Below are 23,067 nucleotides of genomic sequence, written 5' to 3'. Positions count from 1 at the left end.
AAGAGGGGTTTAAAATCAACATTACCCACATATGAGTACGAAGTGCCCAGTGCCCTACATAAAACCCAGCTGATTTCAATCCTCGTAAGAAGGTTCCCAGTGTGCAACTGCTAAGGATTTAGGGCATTTTGAGAGAATAACGTTCCACAGAGTACCAACCACCAGGTTTCAAGTAATTTAATGTGGACGGACCAACCGATTTTTACCTTAACAACTCGACGCTTTTTCAAAATGGTTATGACCTTGGGGTAACCATGCTGGGCACCCTTTTTATGAGCAACACAGCATTTAGGTCAGGCTGGTATCAGCTGGGTTTTCTGAAGGGGAGACCCTTTGGATCCATAACATAATGTTGATGGCCCAATGGATTTTAACCCCTTAAAATTCTTAAGTTACTTATTCACAATGCTTTGTGGGGTTAGCATACTGGGCACTCTGCTTATGGGCAAAATAGCTTTTGGGCCAGTCAGGAATCCCCTAGGTTTTATTCAGGCGAGAGGATCCCTTGTATCCATAACATACTGTTGGTGGCCCAATGGATTTAGACCCCTCAAACTCCTTATTCAAAAAGCTTTAAACATGGTGGTTTGCCTAATATGCACACATCGTGTGGACAAAAGTGCTTTTGGGCCAGATGGGAATCAGCTGGATTTCATGAAGTGTAGTGTACCCTTCAAATAAATACTGTAATGTAGGCGGCCCAATGGATTTTAACCATTTAACGTACCGGGACGTCCAAAAAACGCCCACTAAGAAACCCCTATGGACGTACCGGTACGTCTAGCCCTTCGTGCAGCATCAGGGACACATCCCTGCCGCTGCACGGGAGACCAGGCTGTCGTTTGACAGCCTGGACTCCTGCTGCCCGATCTCCTGTAACAGCTTCCGGCGCGAAGCCGGAAAACTGTTACAGATAGAAATGCCCGATCGCGCGATCAGGCTTTCCCTTCCAGGTGACGTCACCTGGAAGTTCACGGGAGGATCGGGTATCCCTGCAGGGTCTGTCTAGACCCTGCTGGGCTACCCGATCACTCCGATGAGAGAGCTGTAACAGTTACCGGCACGAATGCCGGTAAACTATTACAGATACATTCCCTCCAGTGTGTCATTAGCCTTGGGGGACTGCCCCACATCCGGGGCAGTACCGCAGTGCCACACATCCGGCAGTAATGTCACATGATCGCTGTGATGACCAATCACAGCGATCGTCTGACTGTTACTGCAGATGCTCTTCCTCTCTCCTCCATTATTGTGATCGGAGAGAGAGAGATTATCTTGCAGAGCTGCAGTGTTTAGTGCAAAACCACATCATATATAAACCCCCAAATACCTGTCTTACCCAAAATCAACGCACCCTTTCCTCCCCACAATCCTCAAAAAAAAAAATTGGGTTTAGTTTGGTGGGTGGTTAGAGGGAATTGGGGATAGTGTAGTTTTAGAAATTGGGTAGGTAGGTGTCGTGTACAATGGCGCAACATGTCTTCAGCGCTGAGGAGGCTTATGACTTCCTCACTCTGAGTGCGTCAGGCGACGATGCCACTCTGACTGCATCAGATATTGATCCAATATCTGATGAATCTAGCTGTGCGTCAGATAATGACGAGTCAGAGGAAGAAGATGATGGCCAGGGTCCATCTGCTAAAGCCAGGCGTGGAGAGCCTGACTCTAAATATAATTGGGTGCCCCCAAATATGATAGACCCAGTAATCCCTGCTTTTACTGGGACTCCTGGCATCAGATGTGACATTGATGCTAGTGAGCCAAAGTCATTTATCAATTTAATGTTTGCCCCCGAGTTTTTTAAGCTGCTAGCAGCTCAAACATCTATGCAGCCCAGTGTCAGGCAGCTGACCAAGGAGACAGAAGCCAGACCTGGTACCCCACTGACTCCCATGAAATTAGAAAATTTTGGGCCCTGACCCTTACGATGGGTATTGTGAAAAAGCCCACTATACGATCATATTGGAGCACAGATCCCATCATATCCACCCCTGCTTTTTCCCAAATAATGCCCTGGAACAGGTACTTTGGGCTCCTAAAAATGTTTACATTTTAGTGACAATTCCCAATGCCTCCCTAGAGAGCACCCCCAATTTGACCGTTTATATAAATTGAGGTCCATTATTAATTATTTTTCAAGTAAATTCCCTGAAATTTATACCCCCGATAAAAATGTGGCTATAGACGAGTCCCTGGTCCTATTCAAGGGTAGACTGAACTTCAAACAGTATATCCCGTCCAAGCGCTCGAGGTACGGTGTAAAGTTATATAAACTTTGCGAGAGTGGGACGGGATATACTGTTTCCTTCAAAATCTACGAAGGGAAGGACAGTCACCTTGATCCCCCTGGCTGCCCACAATCTGTGGGTACTAGTGGGAAGATAGTGTGGGACCTGCTGTCCTCCTATTTGAATAAGGGCTACCACCTCTGGGTGGATAACTTTTATACCAGCCCAGATTTGTTTCATTTTTTATTTTTTCAGCAGACCCCGGAATGTGGCACTGTTAGGCCAACCCGCAAGGGTTATCCTAAAAGCCTTACATACCCAAAGCAGAGGCGCGGCACTACCAGTGCTCTGCGCAGGCAGGAGCTGTTGGCCCTCAGGTACACTGACAGGAAGGATGTGTATATCCTCTCCACTATACACAACGAGAAGGTGGTACCTGTCAGTGTACGTGGGGAAGGTGATGCTCAGGGGCTCAAGCCTCAGTGCATCACCGATTACAACAGGAACATGGGGGGTGTAGATCTTTCTTACCAGTGTCTGCAGCCGTACCTGGTGCTGCGTAAGACCAAGACCTGGTACAAAAAGGTGGCCATTTACCTCACCCAGGTTGCCATGTACAACACATATGTGTTGTACAAGAAATGTGCTACTGGGAAGATCTACATCTTCCTAGAGTTCCAGCTCAAAATCCTGAGGGATATCCTCTTTGAGCAGCCAATCCCTAATGTGCAGGATGAGAATGTCCTGCGTCTTACCGGCAGGCATTTTCCTTCTACAATCCCCACCACTGTTGCCAAACAGAAGCCTCAGAAAAGATGCAGAGTCTGTTACAAAAAGGGTATTAGGAAGGACTCAGGTACCACTGCCCTTCCTGTCCCTCTTTGCCACACCAAGGTAGATTATTACATTTCCGTTATACTTCTTTTTTTTTTTTTGTGTTAGGGTGAGCCACAGGGGGGTATTTTCAATTGGCACAATTCCATAAGTTTTTTCCCTGCAAATTAAAAAAAACCCCATAAATAACCATATGCATAAAAAACCTATGCGTGTGGGGTATTTCCGTAATCAGTGATCCAGTATGCCGGCACTTTACAATTTATGCCCTGTAATGTCCAGTAAACCACAAAAAAACTAGGCATGTGGGGTATTTCCGTAATCAGGAGAGGGGGCTGAACACTTTAGGCTAGATTTCTCTACCATAACATATACCATGTGCAAAATATCCTCAGCAACACAGATGTGTTGGCGAAAAAAGCGCATGAAATTATTGCTACGGCTGACTTTGGCAGTGGATTGGCGGCCACATGGTTGCATGAAAATTGTCCAAATGCTCTTGATGAGATACTCTGGGTTGTCTGCTTTACAGAAATATATACTTTTATGGGGATATTTATAATTAGGGGGGGGTGCTAAACAGCCCCAAATGAAACATAGGTCTACTAAAGCAAAAGGTGAAAATTTCACGTTTGGAATCTATAACGCGCATGGTCCCGTTTGTGCCCTGTAATGTCCAGAAAACCACAAAAAAACTAGGCATGTGGGGTATTTCCGTAATCAGGAGAGGTGGCTGAACAATTTAGGATAGATTTCTCTGCCGTAACACATAGCCTGTACAAAAAATCCTAAGAATACTACAAAATACTAAGACGCGTTGTTGAAAAAAGCGCAGGAACTAATTTCTGTGGCCACCTTTGACAGTAATTGGTGGCCAAATACCTGCATGTAGAATGCCCAAATACCCCTGATAGGATAGCCTGGGTTGTCTGCTTTACAGAAATATATACCTTTGTGGGTGTTTTTGTTTTATTTGTTTAAAATTAGAGTTACAGTCCCATTATACCTAATGTAAAAATTTCACGGCTTTGTATAAAGTAATGTACACCTTATAGTATGTTGGCTTTATGTGCTGGAAAAGTATGAAAATTCTATATAAATTAGGTATTTCTGAAATCAGGACACCTGAATTGATAAATTTGGATGGAATTTTCTGTCACTTTACCTATCTCCATCTTTCCTTGGAAAAACAATATATAGTTTACATGGGTACACTATTCACAGGAAAAGTGAATAATCGCTGAACCCTGACAAAAATGGCAAAATTGCTCCGGGCTTTGAGGTACCAAAAACCCCTGGGATTGAAGGGGTTAACTCAAAATCACTTATTTACATTTTCTTTATAACCTTTGGGTTAACTAAAAAAAAAGGTATTTCTAGACAAATATTAGAATCTATTTAGTAGGTTTTTTCCATTGGCTTTTTTTGAATGTGTAAAATATTTTAAGTTTAAAAAACATTTTATAATTTTTTTTTGTAATATGGTACAATACAGCTAAACACAAACACTGCAGAAATGTTAAAACACGAAGAGTACAACATTTTAAAAGTCTGGTCAGGAAGGGGTTAAGTGGGATCCAGTCACACGCACAAGCCACCTATCTGTGCGACAGTCAAAACAGGACACCAGCGCGCACTTCACGTAACCCACAGCTCGCGCTTAGCCAGACAGCGAAGTCTCGCGCTCTGATGTCATAGATTAGCGCCGAACCCGTGAGAACAGCTCCCGCCTGAGTTCGAGTTTTAAGCACTAGAGACCGTGTTGACATTAAAAGCCTTCCCATAAATATCTACAGCACCAGATACGTTACATATGAATTATAACTGAGCTACTGCGAGCTTGGTGTTTTGTACGCCCGGCGTTTTAAATAAACTGGATTTATTGTGTTACGTCTCGTGTGTTTTAAACTGTTTAATATATGCGTGAGATCGCCGATGTCACTATATGGGAACATAAAACGCGTGTCATCTGTGTGCACGTGCTTCCGGGAGCCCGCTTTTCGGTAACGGGCTGCTAGCATGAAATCAGATATGAGGATATACGGAGTAACAGCGTGGGGTATATGATGGCTTTTATATATCAAGTAAACGTCAATGCAACGATGACAACGCAGATTCACCGTACAGTGAATAACAAAGAATCTATTGTGTGCTTTTTTTGTTATTAAATAATAAACCGATGCAATCAGAACCTTCATGTTGGTAATCGGCGCTCAAAGGATGCCACCCCATCCCCCATCGTGGGGGTTGTTCCGTGCCTGCGCAGCGCGCCCTTTCTCTACGGCGCATGCACAAATTCACAACGCTCGTGCAAGAGGGCCAGAAAGAAGTGCATAACTCACAAACACTATTTTCACACATTTCTATAATTTAACAAACGCTCGTTACATTCCAAACTACCCACCGCGCACAAGGTAAGTCCCGTAGAGAAGGCGCCGCAATAAAACGGTGCGTGTGCATTGTCTTAAGGGCAGGGAGCGGCGCGGCTTCGCGCGCTCTCGATGCAAAGCTTTCGGTTAACGGGTCATCCTTGGCTAGAGTTAGGTTTATTTTGTTGTTGTTTTTAATGGCGGTCGCATTATTGAGTTTTCTGTCGTCGCGTACTAAACTCTCTTTCACGGAGTGTGAAAATAAGTCCGTTTCCGTGGGGCCGCCCTGGTGAGCATGCGTTGAAGGTGGAGCCGTCATGGCGGCGGGTTCATGGTTGCGGGTGCCTGTTTAGCGGCAGGTGCGCGTGATTTTTTTTTTCCCCGCGCGACATTGATGGAAGGTTGACCCGGGGTGCGAGGAGAGCGCACGTAAAGCGGCTCGTGCTTATCCCAATAGTGCCAGACAAATGCAGAGTCGCGCGTACCGTCTGTTCGAAATGTAAAGCATATGTATTCCCTTAACTCCTCTATTACCGTATCCAGGGACCGTGGCAACCGGAACAAAACCACGACACACACACACTTTTCACCCCACACAACACACACACACACTTCACCCCACACAACACACACACACACTTTTCACCCCACACAACCCATGTTTATAGATTGTGTGAGTCTAAGTTGTCCTGTTGACACATTGTGCAGCGCTGCAGCATATGATGGTGCCTTATAATTCAATAAGTAACAACATTAGTGCCTTGTGTTACTTTTTCATCTGCATGTATACAACAATTAAGTGAAGTGTATACGTTGCTGTCTTCTGGTTGCTACATCCCACCTGGTGATATTATTAGTCATTGAATATGTGTTTTTGGGGCGAGTATTTCATCCTGTTCTCCTAGTATTAACCCCTTCGCGACCAACGACGTACCAGTACTTGGTACTGGTTTGTCGTTGGTTAAAAACACTCCTGCGTGTCTCCGATGCACCGGGAACCTTTGTTGCTCCGTGACCCTGAGTGGGTTGGTCTGCAGCGGATTCCCCGTGCGTCTGTGCATGTGATCACTCCTACGACCAATCACGTACGCAGATGAAAATATATTTTTATTACTGTATCTATATAGTCCTCAGGGATTATTTTACCTTTACTTGGTTATATATTGTGTAATTAGTATAGAGGGGGTTATTCATTGGGGAATTAGTGTTAGGTCGAGTGAAAAAAAGCTAAAATGAATAAAAACTATAGGAATATAGGCCGGTTTTGAAATCAGGCCAAGTTGCGAAATATATTTTTGCTATTCCCGCATTTGCTAGTTGTGTAATTTATATAACCGTAAAACAGTGAATAAATGTGTGGGGGGGGTTTGTATGTTTTTTTTTTCTTTTACATCGCATTGTTTTAAAAAATGTCGAGTAATATATGAATAAAATGATTTTTAAAAATCCTTACATGCCACGATATATAGTTTTTGTGGGTTCACTAAATTAGAAAGAGGGAAATAATGATTGAAGAAAGAAACGGCACAAACATTGCTCTGCCCTGTAGTGTAAAAAAGGCCCTGGTCCTTAAGGGGTTAAATAATAGAGTGCAGAATGCATTTATATTGAAGATATCTTTAGCTCTGTGGTTTGCATCTAAATTAATTACGCTAAGAGTCCTTAGTGAATTCTGTTTATATGTCAAAAATATCCTATTTCAGTTAGACGTGAGATTTTTTATATCGACTTTTCACTATGGTTACAGCTAACTGGTAAACGAGTCTCTTCATTTGGAAGACAGTGTATAAGTCAAGCTACCTCCTATAATCCAGTTTAAACAAAAAAACAAAAGTAACTTTTTTTAATAATGACGAATGAGCATTACTTGCACTCGTGGAGCGTGAGGTATTTGGGGAAAAATATAGCTGTCTTAGAAAGCATTAAAACAAGGCTTTGGGCACCCTCTGCTTTTATCAATAGAACATCTGAAAACCCCCTTTTCTGATCGCTTAACCAAAAATATATTCTACATACTATTAAAATCAAGGCAGGTTTACACACAGGACCCGGGTCATGGTAGATAAAAGACAGGCGAAGAGGATAATGGTTTCAGATGCTTCTAAGGATGAGCTCAAGAGTTTTTTTTGAGCAGAATTTGTTTTCCAAGTTTTAAATGCACCTGTTGCAGCGGTTACAACTCCTCACGTTACACGGGCTAGATATCGTCAAACCATCGCAGCTAAACTGTCGGTAATATGATATATAACAATCACAATCTGCATCAAATAAGAAAGAAAAACAAGGGACACCTTGCAACATTAGCACCTTTTCTGTGTTTTATTTCTTTATATTGGTTTCTTGTTTTAAGCTTGACACATTGTGGTGATTTCTCTATTTGTAACCATGATTATTTTACATATGGGTAGAACCCTTTGGGTTGTCATCTTTGTTAATACTCTTTATTTTATCTTTTGTAACATCTCTTTCCGGTTTTATTCCTATTTAACCTCAGTAAAGCCTGTCTATATTTTCTCTGACAACCGCCTATGATTTTTTTTTCTTTTTTCTTTTCAGGTGACTTGGGTCTTGGGTCTTGTCAGTCTTCGTTTTGGACAGCCTCTCAACGTTCATGGTATGTTTCAAGAGTAAATGAAAGTAAGCGGAAAGACGATGTTAATGGTGGAGGTGAAACGACAGCCTTGTCTTCAGAATATCAATTTTTTGTTTCCACGAGTTTATAAAAACATGTAATAGGCTGGTGTGCACAAAATTCCCAAGCTTGGATCTTTACGTACCAACATATAATCATTTCAGCGTACCAGCTTCGTTAGGGTGGATCATGGAGCGTTATCCCTTCCAATAAGGGCTGGGCTGGGCTGGGCATGCATAGTGCATAGTTAAAACTAACACAACTTTTCAAGTGAATTATGCAGGGGGTCAGCTCAGCCATTCCTGCAGGATAGGTCAGACCCTCATAATGCACAATGAGGTCTTGTTGAAATGTCCCATCTCGTCTGAACTTGCTTAAACATATGCTTTAGTGAATAACGCCTCCATTCCACATGGGTGTATGAAGCTGTGGAGCAGAAGGAAATGGTTTTTAAAACGTCATTTTTTTCTGCCCTATGCAGTAAAGAGAATTATTGTATATACACTTCAGAAACACATTTTGCTTGCAGCATACTTTATGATGGATGAGTTACTTCTGTACTGTGTAAAACAGGAGCATTTTTATCATGAACTTTCAATGTACTGTAATAATGGTTTTGTTTTGTTTTTTTTCTTCCTTTGCAGGAGTTTTTCATAAGTATGTCTGAAACCCTAAAATACAATGATGATGATCATAAAACAGTATTTTTAAAGACTCTAAATGAACAACGCCTTGAAGGTGAATTTTGTGATATTGCTATTGTGGTGGAAGATGTAAAATTCCGAGCCCACAGATGTGTACTGGCAGCATGCAGTACCTACTTCAAGAAGCTTTTTAAGAAGTTGGAAGTTGACAGCTCTTCAGTAATTGAAATTGATTTCTTGCGATCTGATATATTCGAGGAAGTTCTCAATTACATGTATACTGCTAAGATTGCAGTCAAAAAGGAGGATGTCAATTTGATGATGTCATCGGGCCAGATACTTGGCATTAGGTTTTTGGATAAACTCTGTTCTCAAAAGCGTGATGTTTCCACGACAGACGAGAACCCTTCCTCTCCAAAAAATAAATACGCATATGAGACAAGCTTGAAAATAACACGTCCGGTTGGTGGGGCTAATGACAGTCAGGATGATGATGTGGAGGAGATTGGCGATCAAGATGATAGTCCTTCGGATGACACAGTTGGGGGCACTCCCCAGGGCCATGAGGAGAAATCGCCCACTGCAACACTGCGGGTACAGGAAGCAATTCTAAAAGAGTTAGGAAGTGAGGAAGTCAGGAAAGTTAATTGTTACGGCCAGGAGGTTGAGGCAATGGAGACGACCGAACCAAAGGATTTGGGCGTGCAGACCCCACAAGCCTTAACATACAATGATAGCATCAGTGAAGTAAAGGATGAACAAGCACCCGCATGGACCACTGCCACCGGCGATATGAAGTTTGAATACTTATTGTATGGGCACAGGGAACAATTTGCATGTCAGGCGTGTGGCAAAGCATTCACAGATGAAGCAAGGCTTAGAAAGCATGAGAAGTTGCATACTGCAGAAAGACCTTTTGTCTGTGAAATGTGTGCCAAAGCATTTACTACTCAAGCTCACCTAAAAGAACATCTGAAAATCCACACGGGCTACAAACCGTACAGCTGCGACGTGTGTGCCAAATCTTTTATCAGAGCTCCGGATCTCAAAAAGCACGAGCGGGTACACAGCAACGAGAGACCGTTTGCATGCCATCTGTGCGACAAAGCGTTCAAGCACAAGTCTCATTTAAAAGACCACGAGAGGAGACACCGAGGAGAGAAACCATTTATCTGTGCTTCCTGCACCAAAGCATTCGCAAAAGCCTCTGACTTGAAACGCCACGAGAACAATATGCATAGCGAGCAACGCAAGCAAGTCACAACCAGTGCCATACAGAGCGAGACCGAACAGTTACAGGCAGCGGCCATGGCAGCAGAAGCAGAGCAACAGCTTGAAACCATTGCATGTAGCTAAATGGATCCTGCGTATGTGTATTAACACTACTCTGAACCTGTAAGGCCATCCTGACGGCCGGCTAATAATGTGTTTGTATCCACGGGCTTTACAAAAGATGGGGACAGTGATAGTTTTAGAAATAAATGACGCAATGAACTGTAAATAAAGGATTGGTACTAATGAATTTTGCTTTACAAACAATGAAATGTTAATACCTACACAGAAAACAGTGGGCATGAATAACTGTAAAAGCCTTTTTTTTTTTTTTTTTTTTACGCCTGTGCTGTTACCTGTTACATATTTTGTGGAAGAAAAAATGCATCTGTAAAACCACTTTAATATGTAGAGGTTTTTCAGTAATTAGTAACTATGAACATCTGATTTAAGAAACATTTTACAGATGAATGAGAGCCACCAATTCTGTTTTTATCCTGTCCGTGTGGATGAATGCATAGAGATATATATATATATATATATATATATATATATATATATATATACATATATACATATACGTGGGGACATTATCTCCATGTATGCGTTTTTATGTATGCTATTGTATATACACACATATATACTTAAAAGTATTATTCATTTTTAGAAAAAAATAACAGGAAATAGGCGTGCATAAGTGTTCTTTTTTTATTTTTTAAAACAATTATTTTACATGTTCATTCCCATGTTTTTGATCTCTGTAAGAGCTTTGACTAATATATATATATATATATATATATATATATATATATATATATATATATATATATTTTGTTTACCTGTTCACTGTAGTTCTTTTTCACATAATGTTCTGCATAATCAGTTAATTGTAGGATTTTCATAAAGCAAATCGGGGTATGCAGAGTTGTGAATCTGCCATACAAATGCATTGTATGTAAGCAAACGCCGATGTAGGTATTATGAACGAAAAGCTTTCTTTGGCATTTTCATTTAGATATGAATGAATGGTTTCTATATTTAAAATAAATATATGAATTGGTTTCTATCTGCTTTATTCGGTGTATACATCAAAGAGAACGAGAAAGACAGACATGTAACCTGTCTAGTCTGCTAGTTTGACTTTCAGTCTTTATGTGGTCTTTGGGTTTAACCCGATGCTGTGTAACCAGGGCCGGCCCAAGGCAAAATGCCGCCTGGGGCGAATTTTAAAATGCCGCCCCCCCCCCCCCCGTACTTACCTTTCAGCAGTCCTGCGGCGAGTCTCCCTGTTCGGTCTCGGTGCCGGCTTGTAATGTTGAGCGCCGGAAATTTTCCGGCACTCAGCATTACAAGCCGGCACCGAGACCGAACAGGGAGACTCGCCGCAGAGGAGAGAGAGGGGCACCGAGCGGGTACTGACAGCTTGGTAAGCGAAAACCACTCGGCGCCCCTCTCTCTCTCTTTCGCTTTTAAAAAAAAAAAAAAAGGGCTTGGGGCGGCAAAATGGCGCCCCTTCAAAAGTGTCGCCCCACTAGGCTCCATTGTCGGGCCGGCCCTGTGTGTAACCACCAATTTCTTAGTGAAAATGTTTTCTCACGTAGCATCTAACATGAAAATAGGGTTGTGTCTGTGGATTTTTTGTTATGTTTTACATATATTTTTTTTTGGATTGAAATTAATTCTTAACACAATGTTCAATTACCTGTCCATGTCAGCAGCACTTCTTGTTCGTCAGGAGCTCTCTGGAATAGGCTGTGTCTTATTTGGATAGTGGCTGAAAGCGTGCTTCCTTCATCCTGTGTCCCTTGCACATGTTCTCCATGTAGTTATGTCTGGCTTGTGTGTTCACCATGAAATAACCAAATTACCCAGCGATACACATGGGGATTCTGCACTTGTGTCCTGCACGGTTATTGATGTCCAAGCACCCAAGTGACTGATCAGTGGTTATTGAAATTCTCTGGTTAATCTTTTGGCCAGAAATCTGTTTTGTGCATCTGTGTAATTGCCCCTTTGGATAGTGTATAAGGTCATGTTGCTGATTACCGGTTGTAGCATGTAAAGTTCATACTAAGCATCCTAAAATTATCAGAGTAAAGTCCTGCGAGTGTGTCATGACTTCTTACTTGGGCTAACAGTAGGATTCTATGCAATCTTCAACGAGGAATTGAAATGTCAGAGCAGAAAAATATCATTCTGAATAACATTATTGGAACATTAAGTACAAATTCAAAAATGATTTACTCATATTTTGTTGGACATTTTGACTTTAACACTTTCATGAGCAAGGTATTTTTTTACCATATATTTGTACATCCACGATTCCTCGTTTCGTTTGTTTTGTTTTTTACCCCAGGACAAAAAGTGTTTGTTTGAAAGAATATTCACACATGCAAAGAAATACTGATTAGTGCTAAAATAAAATTAAGAGGAGAAAAATATATCAATGTTGGTAAGTCTACTCTTAAAGAATACTTTTGATGGTAAGTAGCCAGATATGTTTTTGGTTTTTTTAAATTTTTAAATTTCTACTCCGAGGGCTATGAGGCACTTAGGGACTTTGCTTTACAAATTTTTACAATTTTGAAAGATTTTTCTCCCCTTTTTAAAGCACAGTTTAATGTCACAGACGGCCTCGTCAAAGAAGAAGGCATTCTTTAAAAAGAATAACAAAATCCCTCCCCTTAAGGAGAAGCTGCAGTAGAATTCCTTCATAGTGAGGGTTTGTAAGGGGAACACAACTATAAATTTACATATGCATTTACATGTATATGATGGTTGGCGTGTCCCTTCTCGGTTTGCCTGTATTCCCAGACTTCTGGCTTAAAGAGGATACATTTTGCTGAATGCATCCCCTGCTTACCAGTGTGCATGCGCCATATAATCACAGGTTCACGTGAGATTCCCACCCTGCCAAAGATTTAATATCACATTATCGGCAGCCCTTTTGTTTAGATCATACAGACGTACTACCGATGCATATACTTAAATATATGATATGCTCGATAACCCTACCCTTCCAGTATGTATCTGTACATACTGCTCAACTATCTGCCTTTTTTGCGGGGATATGTCCACCTTTCTGTTAAACCCATTGATAGACAAAGGCTGCTCATAATAATAAAAATTCAAAGTTTTTAAATGTATGCAGGGTGCATGGTTTCACATTGCGCCATGTGTTCATGGTTGACATCTTACTGATAAAGCCACCCCTCACACTGAAGCTATACCATGATGAATCCGCACCGCTAATTTCTCTGAATCACTAAAAAATGGTCACCAATGCACCTGCTATTCATGCTACATAAATTACTTGAACTTCCCTGTAAAACATTATACCTTCAGATTGAAACATGAAACCGTGTCTATAAGATTCACTCGCTCCCAATCCTCTCACGGATATGAATTGCAGCTCACCAGGATAACGTGTCATTGGATTACATAGTAAAAATGATTTCAATGGGCAGACTAATAGAAAAAGGACATTTAAGGGAAAGTAACAATCACCTTAACATAGGTAAATAAGATCATAGGCCGTTTTTTTTTTTTGCAACTCGCATTCTGTCCTAGCCTCTCCCCGCACAATAGGGAATATAGGATGATTTCTAAAACTTAGTATCCTACAAACATAGACTTTGCCGTGAAGTAGTATATTTCATTTAACTCCATAGAGCAAAACCGAACAGATTTAATGGGTTTTATGGTTACAGCAGGAAAAACAGGCAGAGTAGATGGGCCGAGTGGTTCTTATCTGCTGTAAAATTAAAAAAACAAGTAGAAATAACCCATTTCATTGGGTTTGTCTTTGAGTAGTCCAAATTATTGGAATAAAGGGAAGGATAAGCTGGTATAACACAAAACCATGACCCTTAACAGTGGACTGGCCCGCTTTGGGCAGCTAGAGCTCAGTGATGTCACATAACGCAGCATGGCGAAGGTGATCACACCATATGCAAGTGATGCCAGGAGCCAGACATTGCAAGCTTTTGAGAGCTGCTGGCACGTGCTTGCATTACAACCATATGCAGAATACACGGCTGTACTTTTTTCCTGCAAGGCATTAAAGTAAAAAGTACTTTTTTCTCCCCCATGGAACGTAAATAGAGACATGAAATAACACGCAGAATCACAAGGAAAATATTGCTTCAACAATCACATGAGGAAGCAAACTACTGAAGAAGAAATAGGAGTAAAGACATGTAATTGAAGGCTTATGCTGCCTTATTATACACTTTCAATGATAATCAAATGGCATTATCACTCTATTGTTCTGAGAAAGTTATTTTTCTGTTGTTGTAGATGATAACATTGTTTAATAAGAAGAAGTCACATACTCTGGAGTTCTCATCTATTAGAAGACATGATCACAGTCTCTTGTTATTATAAGAGAACACTGAATAGGCTTTGACGGGAGTAGACCCTATAAAACGGATATGTTCTTGTTAAAACGTATCATCTACTGAGTATTTCCTACTATCATTTCTAGCTTCAGGTTGATAACCAGCTTAAAGCCAATTGCTGACTGAATTTTGATTTAATTCAATGACTTTACAATGTACATTAACCCCTTAATGACAATTGCCGGTTCTGGCACGACACGGAAAAACAAGTCGTTTACGACAAATGACGCTTTCTGCACCCAAACGGCGTTGCTGTAATGCCTCGACCTCGAGGCATTCAGCATCGCCACGATAGGCACCAGGGGCCGTGTCTGGCCACTCCCCGGGGCGTCAACAACAGCCATACATTGTATGGCGACGGACACCCGTTTTAAAAGCGTTTAGGAGGCGATCAACGATTACCTCCTAAACTTAAATGGTGTCGCTGGAATGCCTCGATCAGGAGGCATCCAGCGACACCAAACACTTACCTCTGGATGGACTGTGACCGCTCCGGAGAGCGGTCACAGCCGCAGCTGCCAGTGATCTTAATAAAGATGAAAAAGTTCGCTAGACGGTCTCCAGACCCTCTAGAGAACTCTGGCTCCACTTGCAGGTTGAATACAGGTACTGCATTCAACCATGCAAGTCAATGGAGCCCAGCTTTCTAATCACAGTGTGATTAGTAAAAATAAGTTAAAAAATAAAATAAAATTAATAATAATTAGAAAAAAATAGTAAAAAAAACAGTAAAATGTAAAAATAATTTCCCACTGATGTCACTATCAGGGGAGCCTTCAAGTTGAAAAGTTTTTTTACATTTTTTTTTAAAAAAGGCAAAAAAATAAAATATATATATATAAAAAATATATTTTTGTGAGCAAGTCCTAAAATTAGCACATTAGCTTAAAACAATTCTCGCATGGAAAGAGTTAAAATATTGGCATATTAAATGCCCATGGGGTGTCTACTTTTAAAAAATGTATGATTTGATGGGGTAAATTGAATTGGCTGGGTTCAACAATGTCCCAATTAACACAGGGGGAAGGATGGCCACACATCTAATTTCCAATTAGAAAAATGCACACGTACCAAATGTGGCCTTTTAGTTCCCCCAAAAAATGACAAACCCATGCATGTGGGGTATCACTGTACTCAGGAGATGTTGCTGAACACATATTGGGGCTGTAAATTCATACATTACATAGGTGTGTGTGGGGAAAAATACACACAAAAGAATACTACTGCAAACTTTGAAAAAATTCTGGTGGTAAAATGTGTGCATGCAAAGAGTTAAAATACCAGCATTTAAAATACCTTGGCGTGTCTAGTTTTCAAAAATATATGGTTTTGTTGGGCATACTGAAATGGCCCGGCTCAAAGATGTACCAAATAGGGCATGGGCAGTGGATCCCCAAATGCCAAAGTTCAACATTGAAAAATGCGCATGTCCCAAATGTGGCCCTTTTGCCCCCAAACAGCCAGGCAAAATCATTCATGTGAGGTATCGCTGTACTCAGGAGATGTTGCCGAACACATATTGGGGTGTTTTGTGATAGTGACATATACGAGAAGCTTTTAATTCATACCTGAAGTAAAGTGTGTGTGACAAAACAAATGCAAAAAAATGACTACCACAAAGTTTGACAAAGACTGGTGGTAGATATGGTGCATGGAAAGAGTTAAAATACTAGCATTTGAAATACCCTGGGGTGTCTAGTTTTCAAAAATATATGGCTTTATTGGGCACACTGAAATGGCCCGGCTCAAAGATGTACCAAATAGGGCATAGGCAGTTGATTGCCAAACGCCAAAGTTCAACATTGAAAATGCGCATGCCCCCAAACAGCCAGGTAAAATCATTCATGTGAGGTATCGCTGTACTCAGGAGATGTTGCTAAACACATATTGGGGTATTTTATGATACTGACATATACCAGAACCTGTTTATTCATACCTGAAGTAAAACGTGTGTGAAAAAACAAATGCAAAAAAAATTACTACCATAAAGTTTGACAAAGGCTGATGGTAGAATTAGTGCTTGGAAAGGGTTAAAATACTAGCATTTGGAATACCCTGGGCTGTCTAGTTTTCAAAAATATATGACTTGATGGGGTAAATTGCATTGGCCGGCTTCAAATATACCCGAAATGGCACATGGGGGGAAGAATTACCAGATTTGGAAAAAATGGCTTTGAAATAGCAAAACGCTACCTGTACTTATTGCCTCATAATGTGTAGAAAAAAGCAAAAAAACATAAAAACATTGGGTATTTCTAAACTCAGGACAAATAGTAGAATCTATTTAGCAGGTTTTTTCATTACCTTTTTTAGATGAGTAAAAGATTTTTCAACTAAAAGTTAGAAACAGTCATTTTTTTCTAAATTTGTCACCATATTTTATACTTTTTTTAATAGTAAATAATTATACAATCAAAACAATGTCATCTAAAGAAAGCCCTTCTTGTCCTGAAAAAAACAATATATAATGTGTGTGGGTTCAGCAAACGGGAAAGAAGAAAATTACAGGTAAACACAAGCAGCGCAGAAATGTTAAAACGGCCATTGTCACGAAGGGTACAAAAAGTAAAATCAGCCTTTGTCACGAAGGGGTTAAAACCTGTGAAATATTAATGAAGGGTTTTTATTCCTCAAAATTATATAGCGCTAGGGCCAGCATGTTCTGCTTTATTAAAAGGTTTGCTTTGGCCTGCTGCTAAAAAATTGGTTTATGTTTCTGTGTTCTTTAAATGTAATTATCAGACTGACATATCTCCTGGGAATTAGCCAAACTTAAAACTGAGAAAGGCCTACTGGATTTATGACACCCTGTGTGAATATTTCAGGGGCTCCAATCCCTACCCATAAAATAAAGAGATATACAGTAGAGCTTTCAGTAAATTCTTTGCCAGGAGACTGGGTCAATCATGCAAAAACTTTTTTATTGTATCAGAGTCCGCTTGTCAGCAGCTTTGGAACGCTGATCTCTGGGATAGGAAGTCAGTATCCACGTTCTTGTTAGGTTGTGCACTGATTGAACTCCCCAATTATGGTGACCTGTGTGACCACACGGGTCATACGCCATAAAGAAGGGTTTGGTGTAAAATCATTGTTTTCATAAAATGTATGTAACAGCTGATACTTCATAAAAATCAGCCAACGCAATATAAAGGTGCAAGTAATGCCAGGACTCCACTTCATCCCAATACATCCACCAGAAAAAGAACACAGCACACCTCTTCAATGAATGGCTTGATAAAGGTCTGTGAGAATCGAAACATTGTCAGCTTTATTCTGGAATTAATTTAAATTTTTTCATGTTTCAGCATTTTTTATTCTGGATTATAATATCAGAAATAATAAACATTGTTGACAGATGTGAAGTCCAATATTTCCAGTAGCATTTGTTTAGCTCTTTCAGGATTTTCATGCGTGTGTACATTTTGGTCATGTAGCACCATTCTCATGGTGCCATGGGTGCCCATCAATGCCAAAATTTGATTTAGTCTTTAGATTGAGAAAAAATGTAAACAAAAACACAAGAAAAAAGAAATCAACAAATTACCATTTTCGTTGAAGAGCATTGAATAAGGAGAACCACTTGTGAAATTCTGTTACGTGACGTTGAGTTATGTGTTTGCCGTGGTCGGTGTCTTCGGTACAATAAAAGTCGCTGCATGACATAATTTGCCGGTGCACCATATATGCATAGAGCATTTTATTGATCGGCTCAGGTGCCCTGGGTAAAGTCAGCCTAAGACAGGATACATCACTGATCTCTAAGACTGCATGTTACAAGGAATTCAAATAGCAATTAATCAATAATCAATAAATAAAATAAAAAATGAAACACCAAGGGCTGTATCCATTTACCTAATATACCTATATATATATATAATTTAGATCTCTGGTAGCTGAATAGCAAATAGATAAAGGAATTGCATTTTTCATAATAAACACAACAAACCAGGTTTGTAAACGTGTTCTAAGCATTCTAGTCATCTTTACTGCTACAGAAAATTTGAACCAAATCTCCTATGCCATAATCCCGTGTAATTAAATTACTTAATTAGCTCCTAAAACGACTATTATGGGTTTATGTGTACAGTTTACGCAGGCTTCTGAAATTCGCTGCTTACTTGCCCTGAATTAACAACACAGTGTGAATCAGGAATATTTAATCTCAAACACAGACATGTAGAGGAAAATATTTAATTGTAAAAGTTCTAGAGCCCATTACCATTATTTAGATTTTTTTATGTTTTGATAATAACATAATAATAATGTTTGCTATCTCTTTACCAATACGAGTGGAGTCATATAAATTATGGGCCCTCTATAATATGTTCATTGGGACTTCATTGGAACTTCCCAATCATTCACATAAATGTGGACAAGGTATTAATTGCTCACTTCTAGAGAAAGAGTAGAATGCTTCCGATAGTCTTAATGATGCTGTTTTGGGGGGTTTTCTGCATCTGGCCTCCATTAGTCATTCGTACTTGAGATTATGTTAGTTTTTAACTGGTGTGGGTATGGTTTGGTGAACTGGTTCATGCTCTATCTGGATTGAGCCAGGTGCCTGTCCCCGCTTCATGGAGATTAACTACCTCTTTCTACAGATGTAGGTCATTGTCGTGTCCTTCAGGGCATGAATAAGGACCTGTGCCTCCGGAGAGTGAGTCAGCACGGCTCATGCGTCAGCTCATAAAACTGGCTCATCCCTTTTCTAGTTGTAGACCGTGTTAACTGCTGCCCTTGAAATCATCAACGCTCCACTAAAGAACGTTATAACTGCCATTACCATCATATGTGCTGTTGGATTTTATGCCATTTTTCATTGCTATTAACATTGTTATTCTCATTCCCTCAAAGCACTATATTGCTCTGCATTCAATGGCTTAAAATGATCTCTCGTTAGTCTGCTTTTTTACATAGAGAGAGTGGTAGATAAATAAACAGCCTCCAATCAGAAGTGGCAGGGGTTAATACAGTTTTAGAATTTAAACATGCATGGGACAGGCGTATGGCTGTCCTGAATCTAAGACAAGATCAAGGACTGATTAAGGTTTGAGTCTTAACATCAGGAAAAATGGAGTAGATGGGCTGAATGGGTCTTATCTTCAGTAAAATGCTATGCTTCTGGTTTTTGTAAGTTTTCAATGAAGGGCAGGTTGAGAAGGAAATGTCAAATGAAAGTCAAGACGCATGTTGTATTTATTTAGTCCACCAAGCTCAATGCCAGATAACCTTCACCCCAACCTGTTGAAGAAATACTCCATAGAATGCCATCAGATGCTTCTTAGCCATTAAGAGCAGAATATCAGAGATTCCTGTTCCTAAATAAGATCTACTTCTGCAGTAATAAAATAGACCTATTAGTAAGTGGTAAAACAACACAGAGAAATTGCATTGGCCAATAATACTCTGCTGTCTCCTTGAAATGACCTTTGAAAGAATTACACAAGTAAATTGTGCAATAGTAAGCACTTGCTACCAGCAAAGTCATTTAAGGTTGTGCTCGATTATTTTCATAGATCTTCTTATACTGTTGGATTCCTGATATTGGTTTCCTTTTGTATGCAGTTGTAACATCCCATGGATCACATGAATTTACTATAGGATATATCATGTCTCAATATTTATGCTCTGACAGCTGATGATTATAAATTATTCATATGAATTCCACTGGGAATTGAAAAAATACCTTGGCAGTCCCTTAACGCAAAGGATTTCTGCAGAAGTTAGCATTAACCTTACTGCATTTATTTAATAACAGCAAGTAAGAAATATGTTGATAAAAAACCCTGCAACTCACATATTAGTATAGCTTGCAGAATATATAGAAGCCTGAATATAAATTATGCCACTATATATATATATATATATATATATATATTCTAATAGTGTCAAGACCAAATTCAGATAAAGTAGTGGCTTTCTGTATATTACAGAGTTCAGGATTTTCATTATGTATATCTATCTTTCTAGGTATCCTCCTATATCTATCTTAGTCCTTAAGTCCGGTGGATACGTATCCTGGCCTCGGCCAATTGCTGCAATTGCTGTGGATCGCCCGTTATGCTGCTGCTCGTTGATCTCCCCAACCAGCTCATTTACACTATGGAGGCTGTGTCGACTTCATAGATTGCATTAAAAGGCACTGCACACCGACAAATGACATCATATCCCAGTGCTCCGTGTCTTAAAGGCCCACATCATCTTTTAATGCAGTAAAGATGCTGGATGTGGAGGGCGGCGGCTGGGGCGAGAAAAGTAATAAGCCTTCAGTATACTACTTCAGTATGCCATTAATGTAATAATATTAAAATGAATTGGCTGTACACATGTATGCTTTTGGAACTGATCTTAAATTAATGTTTTGTTAAAGGTAACCGCTGACTAAACATTACACATATACCGTATTATCAATCAATTAGAACAACATTTACTTTGCAATTTATTCTAGAAGAAAAAAAAATGGAAGAACCCTTAAAAATGCTTTTCTTCTGCTGGTTGAAATTGGAATGTTCTGTTGGACACTGGTAAAGATTCTCAGACCGAAAAACCTGTCAGCCTGTCAGCATTTAGTGTTCTTCAAATTTCAGACATAATTAGAGGAAATCGCTATCTTATGTAAAGTTATTGCTGTTGAATATTATTATTATTATTATCAACTAAAATACATAAAATAAAATAAATAAAATAGATCTCTGCATCTCATAGAAAAGTTAGGTTTTATCAATTTAATGTTAAATTCCTGTATTTTATATTGTAGGTACTATGTCTGAACTAAAAAGAATCATAGCAAAATGAAATGTAGCTTGTGTCAGAAATGTACTTTTTTTAAAAAAACCAAAAAACATCTTTTCATATTAAACTGACGCACATCATTAACTAGCATTAGAATTAAATACAGGGTTTGAGTCATTAAGTCATTAGTGTAACTGCATTAATATCATTGTTAATATCATGTCTTCAAGTTGGGACATTTTACAAGAGTGTAAATAACGACTATATTCCACATCGTCAGAAGCATACACTACAATTAAATATTACTAATAGCATCATTTGTTTTGATCATAGAACAATGCATGTTTTCATGCAAAACTCCTTAAATGTCAGGCTGTATTCTCACTGTCTCGACATAATTAGGGGCAATTAGCTGCCTTCCCTACTGTGGCCTGTGCAATCAACTTTAAGCTCGTTTGTCAGTTTAATCTCCAAGGGTTCATTTTCCTTGATATGACATTATGAATACTTGAGGCTGGGGTCTTAGCGAACGGTGCAATTTGGGCAACGGGGAGACACGGACGAAAGAGGCTACTTATAACATCTTGCTGGTTGTTGGTAGGGATGCTTTCGTCCTTCTCTCCATTTGTTTGTGGCTGTAATGTTATGTTTTCAGGTATTTACGCGAATGTTTCTTTTTTTTTGTTTCATGTGGGCTGCTGTATCCAGGGTGCTGCAGGCCTCACTCTGATTGGATGATTTCGGTGATCTGGGGCTCTCCTGAAGAATGCACAGTGTGTTATAAAGATTTATTTACCCCAAGCCGTATATTCATCTTCTTATGGTAATGTAGTTTCCCCTTTTTCCAGGATTAAAGGCTATAACTCTATGCGATCTCAGAGATACCTATCTGTGTGGTTCTGTTTAATATAAAAACAATGAATGGTAATCTCCTTGATCGCTTTCTTTTGTCATTTCGGTAGTGAGACCAGAAGCAGAGAGGATCTTTGTTCTGTAGAATGATGGTGCTGATTGCATGAAGTATAATATCCCCAGAGCTCAGTAAGAGGCGCCGCACACAGTGATTCAGGGAAGTGCTGGAACAGAGAGCAAGGCTTGCAGCTGCATTAGCAGGAACTGTCCGAGGTGCTGAAACTCAATTCCGTCTCCTCTACATTCTATTTCAAGACGCCTGTGCAATTTGCTTTGTCCTTAGCTTCCAGACGGAAATTAAAAATCATGGTGTATGCACCAGGTAAAGTATTGTTTCTTAGATTCTGGCCTTTTTTCCCCACCCACACAATAGTCTGCTGTTGTTTGAATGCCCTGGTAGAGCGATGAGGAATTTAAAGGTAGATGAAAGAAGTAAAGGGGGGAGTTAAGCTTTTGTAGACTTAGGAGCTGTTTGCCTGTAATCGTCCAGACTCCCAGCGGATGGCGGAGAGCACAGCAGAAAAAATAAAAACAAAAGGGGACAAGGGGACCCAACTGCTAACCTGGGCAAAGCTATACCTTACCCCCTCACCAATGTACAGGAGGAGATATGGATTCTTACTGTATTTTCTTATTAATGAATAATGGCAGCAAAACCCACCCCAAACTAGGTTTTGGTAAATATTAAATAAGGCATCACTTATTTCAGTACAGAGAATTCATTTAAGAAATATAAAGCTGCCGCTTTGTGTTAGTAGATGATGTGATTGCCAAATCAGGGGGGATATTAAAAAAAGATGGAGGGAAACTTGCCGAAGTGGTACTGAAGTGGATAACCTGCTGTAAGTACAATAATGCTATGAAAAAATAAGTGTGTAGCGCACAGCAGCTCTTCTGAACCAACATTGTTTAATTGGAATTTGCATGTCCTCTGAAACTAGAAAAGTGTATGCGACTTTCTTCATTTCCATTAGTTAACTAATAATAATAATAATAATAATAATGTTTTGCACTATACGCTAGTTATAGATCAGGGTGTAAAGG

The 23,067-nt window shown here is 39.8% G+C and overlaps 1 pseudogene; it reads left to right on the top strand.

Annotated features, from left to right (window-relative positions):
- Positions 1 to 8,713: 8,713 nt before the first annotated feature.
- LOC149287863 (zinc finger and BTB domain-containing protein 14 pseudogene) lies at positions 8,714 to 10,063 on the top strand (annotated as a pseudogene).
- Positions 10,064 to 23,067: the final 13,004 nt, after the last annotated feature.

The sequence above is a fragment of the Sceloporus occidentalis genome, unplaced genomic scaffold (genome assembly GCF_023333645.1).
Source record: "Sceloporus occidentalis isolate IW3139 unplaced genomic scaffold, rSceOcc1.0.p SCAF_56, whole genome shotgun sequence".
NCBI lineage: Eukaryota > Metazoa > Chordata > Lepidosauria > Squamata > Phrynosomatidae > Sceloporus > Sceloporus occidentalis.
The sequence above is the reverse complement of the archived record's forward strand: the minus strand, read 5'-3'. Positions and strand labels throughout refer to the sequence as shown.